This window comes from Lithobates pipiens, unplaced genomic scaffold (assembly GCF_037356315.1).
Source record: "Lithobates pipiens isolate NorthernLeopardFrog02 unplaced genomic scaffold, aLitPip1_a1.2 Scaffold_8, whole genome shotgun sequence".
In the NCBI taxonomy this organism is placed as follows: Eukaryota; Metazoa; Chordata; class Amphibia; order Anura; family Ranidae; genus Lithobates; species Lithobates pipiens.
The window spans coordinates 283,235,787-283,250,898 of NW_027507903.1; the positions used below are offsets into that span (position 1 = coordinate 283,235,787).

At 46.5% G+C, this 15,112-nt stretch overlaps 1 protein-coding gene across 1 annotated transcript in view; it reads left to right on the plus strand.

Moving 5' to 3' along the window:
* Positions 1-15,112, plus strand: part of NUP37 (nucleoporin 37) — a 98,158-nt gene that overhangs the window by 54,740 nt on the left and 28,306 nt on the right. The gene's annotated exons all lie outside the window — the stretch shown is intronic.

A 15,112-nucleotide genomic window follows, 5' to 3' on the forward strand; every position in this document is an offset into this window, starting at 1 on the left:
AAAGTGAAAGCATGTGCACCTACACATTTTGGAAAGTAAAGAACCTGTTCTCATTTGGTAGTAGATGAGCCCAATGACTTAGAACAATATACAGATTAAAAAATTTGAGGGTAAAGTTGGACGTTTTTGTCTGACTACTTGTTTTATATTAGACACTTAGGCCGCGTACACACGGGCAGACTGTTCGCCCAACTTTGTTCGTCAAACAGTCCGCTCAAAATTTGCATGAACGGACTTGACCACACACGATGAACGAACAGTCCGCTGAAAGCGTGCGCGATGACGTGAACGGCACGTACGACGGGACGAGAAATACGACGTCCAATACACTGCAATGCAACCTTCGCCATGTAAATCCTTTCTGAGTATGCGCAAAACTTAGTTTGTCGAACAAGCCTACACACGAGCGGACTGTCCGCTGAAACCAAGTTTCAGCGGACTGTCTTACGGAAATTCCGAAAAACTTTGTTCGTCAGACTGTCCGCTGAAACTGTCCGCTGAAGCCCACATACGAGCGGACTGTCCGCTAAAACACTGTTCAGCGGACAAAGTTGGGCGAACAGTCCGCCCGTGTGTACGCGGCCTTAGGCTCCATTCACATTTGCCATGTTTTCCAATGATAACCATTCGTATATGAGCGACTTCAAAGTAGTAAATGCACTACTTTGGTCCTAATTTTTTGCAGCTTGAGGGCCATAGACTTCAATGTTAACCCTCAAAATTAATATGAAAGTCGTACTTGATTGTTATATAATGCAACAATTGTCCATTATCACTGGTCAAAGCCAAAGTCGTATCTAATTTGCACCCATCCAAAGTTGTGTCAAATTGCAATCCAAATTTGACGCAACTTTGGAGTTGTACATGTGTGAATGAAGCCTTATGCCCTGTACACACGATTGGACTTTCCGACAACAAAACCGTGGATTTTTGTTCAAAGGTTGTTGGCTCCAACTTTTCTTGTATACACACAGTCACACAAATGTTGGCCAACAATTCCGAACGTGGTGACGTACAAGAAGTACGATGAGCCAAGAAAAGGGAAGTTCAATACCCAGTACGGCTCCTTCTGCTTGATTCTGAGCATGCGTCAACTTCTGACTGTTTCAAAAACAAGAACTTCAGGATGACAGCCAGGCTGCTAGCATTTTTAAAATGAGAAGCCAGCCACTGTTTGTTTTGGAAAGATTTATTTGACCAGTGGTTAAATAAATACAATATAAACAAATTAGAAACCAAATTCTTTTTTTAATCAACTAGAAGGTTCATAGACTAGGATTGTGAGAAGGAGCAGTAAAGCTAGCCACTGTGTAGCCTTGCAATACAAGAAGTTTGGGTTTTTAACTGCTTAAGTCCCTGACCATTTGGCTGGCCAAAGACCAGAGGACTTTTGTACAATTTGGCACTGCGCTGCTTTAACTGATAACTGTGCGGTCATGCGATGTTGTACCCAAACGAAATTTGCATCCTTTTTTTTTCCCCCACAAATAGAGCTTTCTTTTGATGGCATTTTATTGCCTCTGCAATTTTTATTTTTTGCGATATAAACGGAAAAAGACCGAAAATTTAGAAAAAAAATATTTCTTTCTCATACATCACGGGACACAGAGTCTCAGTAATCACTGATGGGTTATATAGGGTATCACTAGGTGATTGGACACTGGCACACCCTAGACAGGAAATTCAACCCCCTATATAACCCCCCCCCTTACTGGGAGTACCTCCGTTTATTCGCCAGTGTCTTGGTCACGAGTAAAGTTGTGGTGAGTTCCGCTGGAATATCCTCACTGGGGCTACACATTAACCCGATCCATTCAAGGTGTCTTTTCCAGGCCGAATGGATCCACAGAAACAAGGTTTTACCTGTAACGCTTCTCTTTTTAGAGAGCTGGACCCTGGGGTCCAGTATTTGTTTTTTTTTAGCCATATTCCTAGCGGGATGCTTTATAGGCCCAGAACTGCGGCTTCCCCTATTTAAAGGGGGCCCCAGTCTCTGAAGAGCCCACCATGAGAGGTGAAGATTGGGTCTGTTACACAGAACCCTGTAGCTGGATAAGGTAAGGGTGACTCCTCTAAGTACAGTGTATGCTATGCCTAAAGTCACCAGGGGGGGCTGTCAAGAGCACATACCTTTCATGCCTGATCTGTCTGTCTCAGTGTTCACGCTGTAAGTTCTTCCAGCCATGCTCCAGATAGGATGTGGGTAGGGGGGTTTCTTTCCTTCAGGGATTCTTCCCCCATGGCTTAGGGGGCTGGGGTGAGCCTTAGCAGGGAGCAGTAGTGTACTGCACCACCCGCTGCCATTATGGCGGCTTCCCATCCACCGACTCTTCTCTCTCCTCTGCTTCATCAAGGCCTCGGCTCACACGGGAAACACTAGTTTTTTTAAAAAGCGAGGGGGAGGAGGGGTGGTCGGAGGATAGGGGGGGGCGGAGCGTCAATGCGACGTTGGCGTGGTTAGAAGCATACATCACTGGCTACACGGGCTATAGAGTGCACTCTTTTTCAGGTGCACACAGCTTATGGAGGGACACAGAGCAGATGGGCGCATGTGAGTGTGGGACACAGGCATTCCCAGGCAGCATTTACTTAAGCACCAGACTAGGTCTTGCTAGCAGTTGCTGAACTATATAGCTCAGCAGTCAGTGCTTTTGTGGTACCTCTACCTTTGTTGCTTGCCACTATGAGCAGAAGAGGTACAAATACCCCAAAGAGTAAGGGCTCAAAGGGATCTCCCTCAGACTCTGAGGACCCCCGCGCAGGGTGAAGCTGGCCAGGGTGAGCCGTCAGGGGCTGTATCCGCTTCTGGCACTTCAGCCCCTGTATACATTACGCAGGTGTTTTTTTCCTCAACCATAAATGGGTTAGAGGAAAGATTAGGTCCCCCTCTGCCACCCGGGACCCTCAAACAGAGGAACTCTGGGGAAAAAGGAGAGGAATCCCCTCAGAGTATCGGGATGAGACTGATGATTCCTCTTCTGAGGAATCAAGTGGAGAAGGGCCCTCTTCAGCTTCTCAGGATGAGAAGGCGTTGGTGCAAATTCTTGTTGGATTGGTCCGCTCCATTTAAGTTGCCCGTATGTGAGTCAGTTAAAGAACCCTCCTCTTGTTTAGGTTCACTGAAGCCTCCTCAAACTGCACATGCCTGTTCATAGTTTACTGGAAAAGCTTCTTTATTCTGAGTCGGATCACCCAGATAAACATTTTTTCCCTCCCTAGAAAGTTTTCAACACTTTATCCTATGGAGGAAAAATGGACTAAATTTACTGAGATGTGGGGTATACTGTCGATTGACGCCGCCATATCCCCCAAAAATAAAAGTCTGACTTGTCCTGTTGACAAAGCTCAGATGCTTAGGGATCCAACTAATAAGAAATTGGAATTCCTGTTAAACGGTTTCTCCTTGGCAGGTTCAGTGGCTCAACCTGCAGTGGCAGCAATTTGCAAAAAGGAAAATCCTTTTTCTCAGTTGCCTGGAGAGTGTTAACAGATGCCACTCTTTCGGGTTGGGGAGCAGTTCTGGAACAGTCGACTGTCCAAGAGAGATGGTCCAAGACCAAGAGAACCTTACCCATCAACATTCTGGAGATCCATGAGGCGTATCTAGACCTAAAGGCCTGGACACTCAGGTTACAGAATTGCCCTGTCAGGATCCAGTCCGAAAATGCCACAGCAGTGGCTTATATCAATCACAAAGGAGGCACCAGGAGTCGTGCAGCTCAAGGAGAAGTAAACCAGATCTTAATCTGGGTAGAAAAGCATGTGTCATGCATATCAGCAATCTTCATTCCGGGGGTAGAGAACTGGCAGGCAGACTAATTAATTCGCTGGCAGTTAGTCCCAGGGGAATGGTCTCTTCACCCTAACATCTTCTTGGCCATATGCCAAAGATGGGAAGTTTCTGGATGTAGATCTCTTTCTTTGCGTCCAGGTTCAACAACAAGATAGACAACTTTGTGTCAAGAACAAGGGATCCTCTTGCATCCAGGACAAATGCATTGGTGACTCTGTGGCATCAGTTCTCACTGATTTTATGCATTCCCTCCTATTCTGTTACTGCCACAACTTCTTCGCAGGATCAGGCAGGAAAAGAAGTCGGTACTTCTGGTGGCCCCAGCGTGGCCCAGAAGAGCTTGGTATGCAGAAATAGTAAAGATGGCAGTAGGTTCCCCGTGGACCCTACCGTCATGTCCAGACCTGCTATCCCAAGGCCCAGTATTCCATCCTGCCTCACAAACGCTAAATTTGACGGTCTGGCTATTGAAACCCACATTCTGAAGAGTTGTACGCTTTCAGGCCCTGTGATTTCTACCTTAATGCAAGGAAGCCAGCTTCCAGAATGATTTATCATAGTGTCTGGAAAGCTTATGTCTCCTGGTGTGAATCCAGGGGTTGGCATCCCAGAAAATATGTCATAGGTAGAATCCTTGACTTTCTGCAAATGGGGTTAGAAATGAAGCTGGCCTTGAGTACCATCAAGGGCCAGGTCTCAGCCTTGTCAGTATTGTTTCAACGTCCACTTGCTTCACATTCTTTGGTCCAAAGCTTTATACAGGGGGTAACGCACCTTAATCCTCCGGTTAAGGCGCCTCTAAACCCCTGGGACTTGAATTTGGTTCTGTCAGTACAGAAACAGCCTTTTGAACCAATACGTCAAATTCCCTTGGTCCTGTTGACAAGGATTTTATTTTTCTGGTAGCCATTTCTTCTGCTAGAAGAGTATCAGAATTAGCAGCTCTTTCCTGTAAAGAGTCTTATTTAATCATGCACAAGGATAGAGTGGTATTGCGCCCTCATCCTAACTTTCTAACAAAGGTGGTTTCAGGGTTTCATCTAAACCAAGATATTGTTCTGCCTTCCTTTTTTTCCAGATCCCTGTTCTACAGAAGAAAGGTCAATACATTCTTTGGATGTAGTGAGAGCAGTCAAAGCCTATCTGGAAGCGACTGCTCAGATTCGCAAAACGGATGTTTTGTTTGTGTTCCCAGAAGGTCCTAATAGAGGACAGGCAGCATCGAAATCTACCATTGCTAAATGGATTCGACAAGTTGTTGTTCAAACTTATGGTTTGAAGCAGAAAGTTCCGCCTTTTATAAATCAAGGCACACTCCACAAGGGCTATTAGTGCTTCGTGGGCAGTGCATCACCAGGCCTCTATGGCTCAAATCTGCAAGGCCGCAACCTGGTCTTCAATCCATACATTCACCAGATTTTATCAGGTGGATGTGAGAAGGCATAAGGATATCGCCTTTGGGCGCAGTGTGCTGCAGGCAGCGGTACAAGGTCCTCAGGTCTGATTACACCCTACTTGTTGTTCCCCCTCTCCTCAGATAGCATTGCTCTGGGACATCCCATCAGTGATTACTGAGACTCTGTGTCCCATGATGTACGAGAAAGAAAATGTATTTTACAGGTAAGCTGTTATAAAAATCCTATTTTCTTTTGAGGTACATCACGGGACACAGTTCCCTCCCCTCTTCTAATACACTTATATTGCTTTGCTATAAAACTGAGGTACCTCCCAGTAAGGGGAGGGGTTATATAGGGGGTTGAATTTCCTGTCTAGGGTGTGCCAGTGTCCAATCACCCTATATAACCCATCAGTGATTACTGAGACTCCGTGTCCCGTGATGTACCTCCAAAGAAAAGTATTTATTTATATGAATATATATTTATATAAAAATCCTATTTTCTACTTTTTGTTATAAGAAATATCCAATAAACTCAATTTTAGTCATGGAATATTTTATATTTTGCCGCAAGTTTCGGGAAAATTACAAAATTTTTATTTTTTTGCACAAAGGTGTCACTAAATGATATATTGCTCAAACATGCCATGGTCATATGTGGAATTACACCCCAAAATACATTCTACTGCTTCTCCTGAGTATGGAGATACCACATGTGTGGGACTTTTTGGGAGCCTAACCGCATACGGGGCCCCGAAAACCAATCACCACCTTCAGAATTTCTAAAGGCGTACATTTTTGATTTCACGCCTCACTACCTATCATAGTTTTAAAGGCCATAAAATGCTAAGATAGCACAAACCCCCCTGCGGGCCCATCGGTCTGTGGATTTTTTTCTGCAGAAATTTGCCTTTTTGCACAAGATAAGATCCTGTGATCTGCTATTGACAGCCGGCTGGGTGACAGGCTGGATACCCTTATCCTTGCAGTCTCCCCATCCTGGCCAGCGACCGTGTGCAGACCAGAGCTCTGCGGTGGGTCGGCCACGACATGCCCCTCGGGCTCCAGGGGCGGCCGCTGAGCACAATGCTCTGGGGCACACACTCAGTGTGCCGGACCAGCAGCCACCCCATACTGATCAGAGAGTGGGTCTGTGATGAGCTCGTCCGGACTGTTAAGTACAGCCCTCCCTACTTCGGTGGGGCTGAGCAGCTGGGCATTTCCTGGGAGGTCGATTCGGGGGTCCCTCTCTTCTCTCCCTATCTTCCCACCCACCCCCCGTGGGGGATGCTGCATGGGCTGCTGAGCGGTGCATGTGCACATAGACAGGGGCCCCTGGGGGAGCTCTCACCTTGGGGGCTGCACTGGGTAGCTGTGCCCTGGGTGTCTGGAGGTCTGTTTCTGTTGACCGATGTAGAGCTGTCTGCCGCCATTTTCTCTGCCTGTGTTTCACTTTCCCTCTCTGTATACAGTGCTTTGGCGGCCATGTTTGGTGTGACCTGGGAGAAGCATGGTCGGGAACCATTTTTCTGTAGTTCGGCGGCCATTTCCCTGTGATTATGTCCTTTTATACTGGACGCTCAGCCGCCATTTTGTTGTAGCCTAGCATGTTTTTCATGCCCAGTGCTGATCCCCGAGGCTCAGAACAGCGCGGTTTCCTCTCACAGACACCTGGGAGCTTACACAGGCACACCTAGCTGGACGGCACAGAACTTGGTCAGGGTGGTGAGTCCTGCGGTGGGGGCCCCTTAGCCTGCAGCAGTTAGGAGGGTGGGACCATTCACTGTCCTAAGTCCCCAACAGGTGGCAGACAGGTTAGGGTCAGCATGGCTTCAGAAACTGGTGTTTCTTCCCCCGTACTCCAGGAAATTGCAACCGGTTCGCCTGCAGACAGTGCAGTGCCTCTGGACGCTTTGTCGGTGGTCCTTACCACGTTCATTGCCAAGTTGGAGGCAGTGTGTGGGCGCAAAGGTGGTAAAAAATGCTGAGGCTGGTGACCCCTGCTCTGGTGTTTAAGATGACATCATTAAAAATTCCACAGGTGGGAAGAGCACCTTACTTCCACAGGCCAGGCAAGGGCGCTCATTTTCCACTCAAACGGCTTTTTCGTCCATTCGGGGGTTCGGCTAAACGTCCCCAGCCCGACAGGAACGACCTCTGAAGGACAAAAGCGTCTTTGGAACCGCAAGCCTAACAAGCCTGCGAGCATGAGTGCTACCGCATTAAGGTTTGCCCCTGCCCGTCTTACGGGGGGGGGGGGGGTCGACTTCGGGAGTTTGCAACCTGGTGGGCCTCTCGGCTGTCCGACCAATGGGTCTGCAAACTGATTTCCTCTGGCTACAAGATAGAATTCCTCTCTTGGCCACCGAACAGATTCTTCCCTTCCAGCATACATTTGCTCCCGGCTCGCCAGGAGGTCCTCATGGGGGCGGTTAGGGACCTGCTAATTCATGGGGTGATGGTGCCTGTTCCGGAGTCGGAAAGGTGCCAGGGATTCTACTCCAATCTGTTTGTAGTCCCCAAAAAGGAAGCAGTACGTCTAATCTTGGACCTGAAAGCCCTCAATTGCTTTGTGAAAGTACAGAATGGAATCAGTTCGCTCATAGTTGCTGCACTCCATCAAGGGGACTTCCTGGCGTCTCTGGACATCCAGGATGCATACCTGCACATACCCATATGCCTCCGGCATCAGAGGTTTCTGCGATTCACAGTTGGGGACAACCACTACCAGTTTGTGGCTCTCCCTTTTGGCTTGGCATCAGCCCCCCGAGTCTTTACCAAGGTATTGGCTCCAGTTTTGGGCGTTGCTGCGAAAACGCGAGATCGCGATCATAGGTTACCTAGACGATCTCCTCCTGAGAGCATCTTCAGCCTCAGAATTGAAGGAGGATGTGGCTATCACCATGCAAATTCTGCAGGATTTTGAGTGGCTGTTGAATCTAAAAAAGTCTGTGGGAAAAATCTCCGTTATCCCTGGTTCGTCAGATTCAGGTGGGCCAGTCAGTCAGAGACTCCCTGCTCTGGTGGCTGAGGTCCCCGGCACTTCGGTCTGAAAAGTCGTTCCTATCTCTACATTGGACCGTGATCACAACGGACGCCAGCCTGACCGGCTGGGGTGGAGTACTGGGAGTACAGTTGACCCAGGGCCTTTGGTCGAGGGAGGAATCCAAATTGCCGATCAATGTGCTCGAGATACAAACGATCAGGCTATGCCTCTCCACATGGTCAATGAGACTTCAAGGGCGTCCGATCAGGATCCAGTCAGACAACGTCACAGCATTGGCATACGTCAATCATCAAGGAGGGATAAGAAGTTCGGCTGCAGCACGGGAGGTCGCTTACATCCTTCAGTGGGCATGGTGACATGTACCGGCGATTTACATCCCGGGAGTGGAAAACTGGCAGGCGGACTACCTAAGTCACCAGATGCTGGACCCAGGAGAATGGACGCTGCATCCGGAGGTGTTCAGGCAACTGTGCCTGCGGTGGGGCATACCAGACGTGGATCTCCTGGCTTCCCGTCTCAATCGGAAGGCGCCAAGATTTGTTTCCAGGACAAGAGATCCTTGGGCAGATGCGTCAGACACGCTGGTGGCTCCGTGGGCTCGGTATCAACTGATCTATGCCTTTCCTCCTAAAGCTACTACTGCCCCCCTTTACGGTCACTGCCCATTCTACCAGGGCAATTGGAACCTCTTGGGCCTTCCGACATCAAGCGTCTGTTGCTCAAGTGTGTAAAGCGGCGACTTGGTCGTCTGTTCACACCTCTACAAAATTCTACAAGGTAGATGTCAGTGCATCAGCTGATGCCTGTTTTGGCCTCAAAGTTTTGCAGACGGCCATGTAATTTGCAATTGCACTAATTTTTTTTTTTCTGTTTTTTGACAAAAAACAGATACCTTTAAGTAAAATGCACTGTTGCATTGTTACCGCAATTTCTGATGCGGTTAGATAAGGTGGTGACTCCCCTGTTAGGGAGCACTCTGGTTTTTGTGGGTGAAGTTTTTATGCTGTTTCCCACCTCTCGTTTTGACACTGCTTGGGGACATCCCGATGGTCTACAGTAAAGGAGCTGTGTCAGTCAGTGAATGTAAGAGAAAATAGGATTTTTGTACTCACCGTTAAATCCTTTTCTCTGTAGTTCACTGACTGACACAGCACCCTCCCCTCCTATTTTACGTTTTACTGCTTGTTGATGTACTGAGGCTGCAGGAAGCAGGCTGGGGGGTTGTTACTGAAGGGACCGCCCATTGGGCAGAACTAGAAAGTTCTGGTTTTTGTACATGTTAACATGTTCTGCCTAGTCCTCTCCCGAAGGTGGCATAACAACCCGATGGTTTAAAGTAAAGGAGCTGTGTCAGTCAGTGAACTACAGAGAAAATAATTTTACGGTGAGTACAAAAATCCTATTTTTTTTTCTGTGGGCTGCACGAAAAAAAGAGATTGATCTGTGGGTTTTCCCACCATTAGAATACCTCCCTTCACCCACACACTTCTAATGATGGGCATACATTACCATTTTGTTTTTAACTGTGGCGGTGAAATCGCCTCCTACAGAGCTGGAGTCACGGCTTTATGTCTCGTGGAGTAAAGGCTGTTGCTGTCAAGATAAATAAATCTGCACTGCAGCCGAATGGCATACCTGCTAAGCAAATGATGGTTAACAATAAAACAAAGTAACATTACAGTAAGACTTGCCATACCTGCAAAGCAAATACAAAAAAAAAAAAAACGTAAAAAATAAAAGCTTTTTTAACGCAACCTGTACCTAATATATATATTTATGTGCCAAAGCATGGTGGCATCCGCCCCAAAAGTTAGGAGCAAATCGCTCCTCCACCCCTGCTGCCCCCATGCTTCGGCATATATGTTTTTTGAAACTTTTAACTGTGATGGTGAAATCACCTCCGACAGCGCTGGAGTCACAGCTTTATGTATCGCGGGAGCAACGCTGTCGCTGTCAAGATAAATAAATCTGCGCTGTAGCTGAATGGTGTACCTGAAAACAAAAAAATGGTTAACAATAAACAGTAAAGTACTGTATTTTCCAGTGTATAAGATGACCTTTTACAGTAAAAAAATAAAAAAATGGGGAAAAAAGCAGGGGTCATCTTATACGCCAGGTATAAAGCTGGGGTTGTCATATGCCAGCCGCCCGCTGGATGTTAAGCATTCCGGATGCTCGCTGAGTGTGCGGTAATACTGTATACATACAGTGTACACCACTGAGCCAATCCCAGCGAGCGATGTATTCTATTAATAAATACAGTGGCCTGCTTGGATTGGCTGTGAGAGTCAGAGGCGCAGGCTGATGTTTCAGCCTCTGCCAATCCGAGAAGGCATTGTATTCAATAATAAAATGCATAGCTCGCCGTGATTGGCTCAGGGCGGTATACTGTATGTATACTGTGAGACAGCATGTTACCCGGTACCAACATAGTTTCTGAACACACGGCATTACCGCACAAGGGGGCCGTCTTTTATATAGTGAGTATAGCACAAAACCAACGTTTTAAATCGAAAATTAGGGGGTCATCTTGTATGCCAAGCCACCTTATACGCCAGCAAATACGGTATAAAAAAATGACATCCCTGAAAAGCAAACATGATAAAACATAATAACAGTAAAATATTGCAGAATAGAATACAGTAAAAATAAGAGCAGAACAATAGAGAGAGAGAGAAAACAATAAAACAACAACTATTTTTTGCTTTTTTATTTTATATATTTTTTTGTTTTACTTTTTTTTTAATTACTATTTTTTTTTTTACACTTTTATTTGTAACTGTAACGGTTCGGTTCCAGGTTCAGGTCTCTCAAAATGCGATGGCATCTTGAGAGACCCTGTGAAAGTGTGCCTAGTCTGTGCAATGCGATACCCTACGCTAAAACTCCATTAGTGTATAGTAGCGTTCAAAACATTCACCAATGCAAAGACCAGGATTCTCAGGACAGGAGGGACAAAAATAGCGGGTGTCAGGCCTATATCCGCGCTTTCTACAGACACAACATTTTCTTTGGGGGGCTTGTTGGGTAGGGGTACTCGGGAGGACATACGGAAAATGCCCCTCATGCAGCCGCCTTACTGCATTTGGATTGGGAAGGTGAGGTGGAGCACCGTCTGGAAACAGAAGGGCTCTGACGATCTCTTCCTGAAATTTAAGGAAGGATCCAGTCCGTCCTGAAGCTCTGTATAGCACATGAGCATTCAGCAAAGCCAATTGAAATAAATAGACACTTTTTTGTACCAGCGTCTGGCCTTACGGGCAACTAGATATGGCACCAACAACTGGCGTGGGGGTCCCCCCAAAGTCCATACAAGACCCTTATGCGAGCACACGGCCTGGTCGATCAGGAAAGGGGGTGGGGATGAGCGGGCATGCCCCCCCCCCCCTTGAGCCGTACCAGGCCGCGTGCCCTCAACATGGGAGGGTGCTTTGGAGAAGGGGGGCCCCCCCCACCACAAAGCGTTTTTGTCCCTATGTTGATGAGGACAAGGGCCTCTTCCCGACAACCCTGGCCGTTGATTGTCAGGGTCTGTGGGCGGGCGGCTTATCAGAATCCGGGAGCCCCCTTTAATAAGGGGACCCCCAGTTTCCAACCCCTACCCTATGTGAATGAGTATGGGGTACAATGTACCCCTACCCATTCACCTGGGGAAAAAAGTGTACATAAAAAACACAACACAGGTTTTTAAAGTACTTTATTAGACAGCTCCAAGGGTCGTCTTCCATCTTCACGGGGTCTTCTCACCAGACTATGCTATCTTCTGCTCTTTTGCTAGCTCTTTTACTAGCGGAGGAGCCCGGCTTTCTCCTTCATCGCCACCGTCTGGGGTTCTTCTTCCCGACTTCGGGGGTCTTTTTCCGACTTGGGGAGTCTTGTCTCGCTCTTCGGTTCTTCTTGCTGGGCCTCCGCTTTCTTCTTCCAGCTCTTTAACTAGCATTGGCCCGGTCTTGTCGCCTTCTTCTTCCTTCTTCCTCCTCCTTCCTTCCAATGTTGACAAAACGCTCTTTCCGGCCTTAATGGCAGGGACGCGTTGTGCGGTGACTTAGGCTGACCCCGCCCCTTATGAAGTCACAGTCCCGGAGGATGCGGGGAGCATCCTCCGGGACTGTGACATCACAAAGGACGGGGTCACCATGGACATCACCCGGTGACCCCGCCCCTTATCCCTATAAGTCGCCGCACAACGTGTCCCTGCCATTAAGGCCAGAGAGAGCGTCGTGTCAACATCGGAAGGAAGAAGAAGAAAGCGGCGGCGACAAGACCGGGCCAACACTAGTTAAAGACCTGGAGGAAGAAAGCGGAGGCCCGACAAGAAGAACCGAAGAGCGGGACAAGACCCCCGAAGTTGTAAGAAGAAGACCCCCGGGCGGAGGCAATGAAGAAGAAAGCCGGGCTCCTTCGCTAGTAAAAGAGCTAGCTAAAGAGCAGAAGATAGCGGAGGAGTCCGGCGAGAAGACCCCATGAAGACGGAAGAAGACCCCGGAGCTATCTAATAAAGTACTTTAAAAACCTGTGTTGTGTTTTTTTTATGTACACTTTTTTTTTCCACAGGTGAATGGGTAGGGGTACATCGTACCCCATACTCATTCACATAGGGTAGGGGGCCGGAATCTATCTATCATCCCCTTTCCTGACCGGCCGGGCTGCGTGATCGGATAAGGGTCTGGTATGGACTTTGGGGGGACCCCCACGCCGTTTTTTCGGCGTGGGCGTTCCTTTAAATCCATACCAGGTGACGGGGCTAGCGAGGTGTCAATCTCGCCGATGGAGGCGGTGACATTGACTTTCTTCACTAGTTCCATCTACCTAGAGCCGCATTCAAAATGAACAGACTTTACTCCATGTGTGGGCAAGTCCGTTCATTTCAAAAGTCCGCCAGACTAGCACATCGTATGTACGCGGCATTAGCGATCGCAGGGATCAGGCCTGACTCTGCGAAAGCTGCAGTTATGTGTTAAGTGTTTTGTAAGTGAAAGTGGTCGATCGATACTGCACTTGGGTGGGCTGGGCGGAGGGGCAAAATGCAGGTGCTAGCAGGTAACTGGGCTGATCCCGCTAACACTGCATTTTTTGGGAACCGTAAACTGCTGGGGACACTAGTATAGATCTGATCAGGTATCCATCCGTTCAGACACTATACCACTAAGGAAGGCATATGCTGCGTGCATGGGTGTTAGCGGTACTGGCACTAAATTTAACTATCTTATATCACCCGCCGGGCGATCAGGGGGTTAAACCTCTATTGGGTAATAAACAGTGGGTGCCCTGAAACTAACCAGCGTCACCTGTAACAGTTATACGGTGATCACTGGTGAAAGGGTGAACTAGGGGGGCAATCAGGGAGTTAAAACCTTTACTATGTATTATATGGGGGTACCTGACTATAAAAAGCTGACAGTGAACCTAAATACTCACCTGGCTAACTAGCGTCACCTGTGACACTGGCGACAGGGGGTGATCAAGGGGTTAAACCTTTATTGGGGGGTTAGGGGGGTACCCTAGACGTAAAGGGGCCTACCACTAACTGCCCTACCACTTATAACAGTCACAAATAACACCAATGCAGTGATCAGTAAAAAAAAAAAAAAAAACACAGGTATGCCCAAATGCCTGCCCGTGCCATTCTGCCGATGCACATCAGCGTGCAGAGGTCGGCAAGTGGTTAATGAACAAATATGGCTGTCCCATATATGTATAAGCTATACAAATAAACATGTTTTTTTTTTTTTTTGTTATTGTTTTTAACCACACTAAATTTAATATTTATTGCTAGCTTATAAAAGTAAAATAAATGTAAAAACTATTGTTTGTCGTCGAGCTCACGCAGAAGCAAACGCATATGTGAGTAGCAGCCGCATATCAAAATGGTGTTCAAACCACAGAGAGAGCAATAATTCTAGCTCTAGACCTCCTCTGTAACTCAAAACATACAACCTATAGAATTTTATAAACGTCACCTATGGAGATTTTTAAGGGTAAAAGTTTGTTGCAATTCCACAAGCGCAATTTTGAAGCGTGACACGTTGGGTATCAATTTACGGAACATTATCTTTCACAATATTAAACATATTAGGCTAACTTTACTGTTGTCTTATTTTTTAATGCAAAAAAGTTTGTTTTTTAAAAAAAAGTCTGCTTATAATACCGCTTCGCAAATACGGTTTGATAGAAAGTATTGCAGCGACCACCATTTTATTCTCTAGGGTGTTAGAACCACCAAATATATATATATATATATTCTTTTCTAAGTAATTTTCTAGCAAAAAAATATATATATATTTTAACTTGTAAACACCAAATCTCAGAGGCTCGGTCCTTAAGTGGTTAACATTTATAATTTCTGTTGTATATAATCAAGAACTAAAACCTACACATGGGTTTATTGAGTTACATTTTCCTCCAATTCAAATCAGCACATTGTCAGCATTTGCTTCTAAAATGTTTCTTTGCAGTGATGGCTTAAATCTTGGGAAAGCATTATGACATTGGAGAGAAACCAGAAAGCATTGCCAACTATATTAAAAACTAAGTACTCTCTAAAAGAACACCAAGAGCGTTTGCAAAAGGTCAACTTGTTCTCATTCTGCACAACTCCAAATGCATCATTTCTCTTGTAAAGGGTAGTTTTTACAGCCAAGACTTTCATCCATTCATTTAGGAAAAACAGACATGTCTTTTATACATAAATTATTATATCAAAACTTATACTATGGTTCTTTCATATGATCATCACATTCAAGGTAAAGTTTTGCTATTGCCTGCCATAGCCTGGCAGAAATCAGGTTGGTTGTATGGTAAATAGAGGTAAGGCTTGGTCCTGCTTTTTTTTTTTTTTTTTTTTTTTTTTTTAAATATCTGGAACTCAGGGCAGATCTCTAAATTTGCCTGGATAATGTTATACGTTCATTATAAT